The sequence below is a fragment of the Peromyscus maniculatus genome, chromosome 10, assembly GCF_049852395.1.
Source record: "Peromyscus maniculatus bairdii isolate BWxNUB_F1_BW_parent chromosome 10, HU_Pman_BW_mat_3.1, whole genome shotgun sequence".
NCBI classification, from domain to species: Eukaryota; Metazoa; Chordata; class Mammalia; order Rodentia; family Cricetidae; genus Peromyscus; species Peromyscus maniculatus.
The window spans coordinates 79,464,799-79,470,798 of record NC_134861.1 but is presented as its reverse complement, the minus strand read 5'-3'; positions in this window follow the sequence as shown (position 1 = coordinate 79,470,798).

Genomic DNA, 6,000 nt, shown 5'->3' with positions numbered 1-6,000 from the left:
TTTTCCTTACAACATAAGTGTCTACCACCTTATGAATTAAAGAAATAAATAAGATGTATTATGAAATGATCTATATTTATGAATACTATTCACACATCACAAAAATAAAATTTGATACATGTATGGACCTGCAGATTTTCATTAAAAAGAAGAAAAGTGGAAAATCAACAACCACATGATCTCAATCATATATGGAAGCAGAACATTGGTTCCTAGAGGCTGAGAAGGGTATCAAATAGGAACAACCAGAAAAAATTTGATCACGGGTACTTAGTGACAGGTAGGACCAATAACATTTCTCCATGCTAATGTGCAAAATTATGAATATGTCTTTGTGTGTGTATGTGTGAAAAATCATATGCACTCATTTCTAAATGATTTTTAATTGAAAATATATTTTTCATGCAATATATTCAGATTATGGTTGTCCCTCCTGCACTTCTTCAAGATCCTCCAAAATCCCCATCCACCAAATCTATAAATAAATAAATAAACAAACAAATAAATAAACTATGTAGTTCAGAAAATAGAAAGAAGGACTTTTAAACATTTTTCCACAATGGAATGGTTCATGTTTGAGGAGGTATTATATGTTTAACCCCATTTAACTCTGTGTGTGTGTGTGAGATGTGTGTGTAAACATCATATCACTCCTTTAATATATAGGATTTTATATTTGCATGTACATTTCAGCTACTTCAGAACTATGCCTGCAGTGATGATTCTCCATTGGGATGCCCAGTGAGTATTTGGGTTTCTTATTGTTTATCTGGAGTTTAAAATTTAAATCAGCATTCATTAAGAATTGTTATAGTTTTATGCATGAGTATGAAATTGATCAATTTTGGACTCTTGCAAGTAAAGAAGTAATAAAATATAGTAAGAATGAACAGCATCAGATATATTTACATGTGAAGCTCTTAAAACAATTCATGTTAGGAGTTATCAGTGTTCCTATGCTATCCAAAGATTTTGGAAACTTTAGGTCTGTGCAATTTAAAGAGGTCAGCTCCAGAAACTATAAAGCCAATTGAGGGAGTTAATCATTATAATTTGATTTCTCTAGAACCACTCTGTTGCCAAAATCTATATTAGCCACAGATGTCTAGAAAAACAGAAGAAAGACATATATTTTAAAAGAGGAATTTATTAGATAGGCTTGCACAGTGAAAGGCTGAATGATCCACATTGGTCTTCTAGTGGTGAGGTCCACAGAGACCCCAGGTGCTTGGGAGTTTTCAGTTGTTTCCAGAATACTGGATGTCAGCAAATAATGAACTAATGATGCTGCCCTGTTTAAAGCTACAAGCCCAGAAACTCACAGGAGAGTCACTAGTGTTAAGTCCAAATGCAAAGACTGAAGAAGCTGTTGTGCAGCGGTAATGGCTACAACAATAAACACCCTGCTGAGGAACGACTGAGATCCAACATGCTTACTTCTATGGTAAGGTTCCAAAAGTCTCCTAAAGGCTCTCCAAAATTCCCAGAGAGTACCAACACCATGGTAGCTCGTGTTCATGTGCATGAGCATATGGGGGATATTTGATACTCAAATAACAGCAGAAACCTGGGAACTTAGTGAATTATAATTTGAGTGTAATTGTAAGGAAGACTCCTGAGAAAGCTGCATTGAGTGTCCATCTCATGCTAGAAAAAAAAAAGAGTACCATTAAAAATTAAATAACAAATGTTGAAAGGGTACCAGGGAAAAGGAATCTTCAAACACTGTTGATTTGAGTGCAAACTAGTTTGGGCACTATAGAATCAGTATGGAGTTTTTGATAACACTAGAATTCTGTATGATCATCTAAATCACTCCTTGGAGTTAATTCAAAGAAATACAAGCATCCTGCATAGGTACTTGCATATCTGCATTTAATGTGGTAAGATTCATAATGGTAAAATTATAGAGCCAGTCAGTCTACATGGATAAAGAAAATGCAATATATGTATATATGTATGTACATACACAAGCATACATCACGAATATTGAAAGGCCATGTCCTGGTTTAATTTCTGCTTCTATGATAACATGACAACAGGAAACACAGGAGAAAAGGGTTATATTTTAGCTTACAATTCCAGGGTACCATCTGTCATTGCAGGAGAGCCACTCTAGCAGGATCTTGAGGCAGTTAGTCATAATCACATCCAAAAATCAAGTGTGGATAAATAAATGTGTGCATGCTCACCTCCTAGTTTGGACTCATTTCTGTTCATTCTTATATAGTTCATATCCCAATGTCTAGGGGATTATGGCATCCTCAGGAGTCTGTCTAGCCCAATCAATTAACTATTGAGAAAACCCTCACCAACACACCCATAAGCCAACCAAATGTAGGCAAAATTCTTCATAGAGATTGTCCTCTCTGGTGATTCTAGGTTGTATAGAGTTAAAGCCATCCTTCACAGAGAACTATTGGTGAAAAACAGGGGGATAGCAATATAAAAGAAAGGGACAAAAGGAGAAGGTGGAAGATTGTGAAGATGTTCAAATACATGATATACTTGAGTTTAAATATTATTGTGAAACACTGCCTGCTGCCGCCATGACCAGCAGTATGTGAAGACACCGGTAAGCCACCAGCCACATGGCAAGGTATAGATTTATGGAAATGGATTAATTTAAGCTATAAGAACAGTTAGCAAGAAGCCTGCCACGGCCATACAGTTTGTAAGCAATATAAGTCTCTGTATTTACTTGGTTGGGTCTGAGTGGCTGTGGGACTGGCGGGTGACAGAGATTTGTCCTGACTGTGGGCAAGGCAGGAAAACTCTAGCTACAAATGGCTATGTCTAGTGAATATACTCCATTAAAACATAAAATAGAAAACCAAAATAACTCAGTTAGCTTCTCTATGATCCTAATAATCTGTGAAGAGCTTAAGGATGGGCATTCGATCAATTATTTCTTCATATACATTTCTTACCATGGTATCTTTCCAAAGAAATTCCCTACATAATTAAATTAAATCATTTAGTAGTAAATGATACTATTTATTATACAATTCCTTCTTATCTTTTTAAGTAAGCTTGATAATCTAAAGATTGATATTTAGACACTTTCAAAATTGTCTTTATAAATACTGCTCATTGATGATCATTAATCTCAAAAATACTGAAGCACTATATTGCAATTTTTCATATTTATATTTCATTTAGGACTTTACTTCATTTTGGTGGAATTGATATAAAATGATAAAGCCTACCCACACAGTTTTATTTTTAAAAGTGTAATTGAATAACACCCTACTCAATACAATCTGTCAACATATTTATTTTCTTGAAGAGAAAAAGGGGTATTTGTAACTTTTCACTCATAAATTATTTATGCATTAATTTCATTTATTCATTTAGTACTAAATTTAAAGATATGTAATTTTTTCTTTTTATTCCCTTCATAAAATTTTAATGCTAAAAACATTGGCAAGTATTATATATATACTAATGGGCTTCATTATGACATTTTCATATATATTTCATATATATTCTTATTATGTTTTGATTATATTCTCCATTATTCTTTTGCTCTCCTTCCACTCCACATGTTCCCTCTGTTCATTTCAAATATCCCTCCACCTACCACATTGTACTTGCCTGTCTTTTGGTTATGACTCAATGAGTCTTATCAGGGTTGTTTACAGAGTGTGGTGAAAGTTACTTACAACACAATGTGCACCTTAAAAATGTTTACAATACTGAGAAAAATTCCACTCCTTCTCCCATTGTCTTAAGGAAGGGTAAGGCCTCATGGGTACCTCTGCCTTCTGTGATAAAAAGTTGACAGGTCAAGTCTTGTGAAGGTTGTGTTTAGGTAATCAAAGCTACTGTGGATTCAAATATGCAACAGCTTTTTCTTGCATATAGGTTAATGTTCCAGGCTGCCACTCATTTTTTTCTTATATACTTTTCTTCTCTCCTTCTCCAATGTTTCCTGAGCTTTGAGGGCATTTGGACATGGCATTAACAAGTCATTTATTCCCTTTATCTTGACTGCTTACGAGTCTCTGGTGTTACTTTAGAACATTGCCAAAAGAAATTTTTCTGACCACAGCTGACAGGAGTATAATCAATGAGCACAGTTATTTAGAAGAAAAATTGACATGTACATTATGTCCGTTTAGCAAAACAGCAGTAGTGGCTTCCCCACAAGGGCCCATGACTTCCCAAGCCACAGCTTCTTTATTATGTTTACCAGACCAGACCTGAATTTTCCCCTGCGGAGCAAGTATCGAATATAATCAGAAAGTGGTTGGTTACCCCCATAACAGACTTGCCTCTTTCACACCAGTGGATTCATCTTTCCTGGCAGGTTGGTTCTGTCGCACACAGAGTTCACAGCTCATTAAGATTGTGGATGACATTTCTCCCCTGTGAGCCTGCATAGCACCTTTGAACATATGAGTGCTTGTCAGCAGGAAGGAAGCTCTCATGCCAGTTCTAGTCTTCTTACCAAGGCATGTGACATCTTTAGTAACATTATCGACTACGGTAGTTGGCCACCAACCGTAGTGCCAACTACCTGTCTTATTTTGGTGACTTCAGGGGCATTCCTCATAACAATTTCTAAAAAGGTAGTCCACCCATGGGAGAAAGTTTCCCATCCATTGCAGAACAAAATATGTGATGCATACATAAAAATATTAAGTTGGAGGAACATAAATAAGTATGTACATATATTTTCTGGTTTTTATTCCCTTATATGTTCATAAATTTAACCAACAAGGCATTCTAAATATACTACTACTGAAACTGAGTCATTTGGATCTCAAAATTTGTTCCTTCAACCAAATCATTATTAAATAGTTGATGCTTTTGCTCCTCATGGAATTTCTTCAGGTTATTAAATTTTCTTACAGCTAATATAAATTGTAAGGTTAAAAAAAACACTATTAATGTTAAGATTCATTTTCTGCTAAAATTTGCTAAGTAGAAGAAAAAAATAATTAGCAAACCAAAACTATAAAATAATGCTGACATTAGAAAGTAAATGTTCTCATGGCAGGTAACTGCTTTTACAAATGTATGTCTTTGCATATCACTAAAGATTGACTGAAAAGGCCTGGGATGAGATGTTAGAATCAACTCTCTTAGTTTAATCTTCAGTGTGCTTACACATATATTTCACAGAGGTTTTTTTTTTCAAATCAGTATATAATCATTTAGTAAGAAACAAAGAATTCCAAGAGAAGGAATAAAAACAGTTCCCCATGGTCTTAAGGATTTTGTTTTATGGTGTACCATCTGCACTGTCCCCGCTCAGGAGGAGGCTGCCCTGTCTGCTGAGAGCACTGCTGTTTTGTTGCCTGAAACACTGTTAGCAGGTGGCGAGGACAAGGAGAAAGGCAGAAAATGAACATGTGCCACTTAAGGAAGAAAGGCTTGTTCCAGCTAGTCCTAAGAAATATTAAATGGCAATTCCACAACACATTGTGTTAGAAACTTATAGTCCAATCGTCCACGTCCTGAGAAAGTTAAAGTACTTTTAATAAGAAGCTATAAATATTGGTGTTTATATTCTCTACAGCGCTGAGCTGGGAATGTCTAATAATGATGAATGTTATTGTGAAGTGCCCTTCTCTCTCAGAAGCTGTGTTATCTGGCAAGATACATTAGTGACAAATTTATTTTTGTTATATTGAGACAATCTGAAATGGCATCTTTTATTCCTGACTGAGGTAGCTCACCTTTTTCTTTCTTTCTTTTTTTTTTTAAATTTTACTACACATAAAATCAATTATTCTAATGCTCCATTACAACATTCCTTTGGATGGGTCTTTAACTACTCAATTACTGTAATGTTAGAGAAATTTTTTTCCTCTCTAGAAGTTCCTTCAGCGGGGCAGACTGGCTTCTACTCTAGGTGGGCAGCAATTTAGAGTACAAGTTAATTAACCTGCTGCTTCCTGGAGGATCACCCCAAAAATGTCTTAAAGAGAAAGTCATAGGAGGATAAGAATGAAATACTAAATTTGTTTGCACTATTTTACAATGTTGATC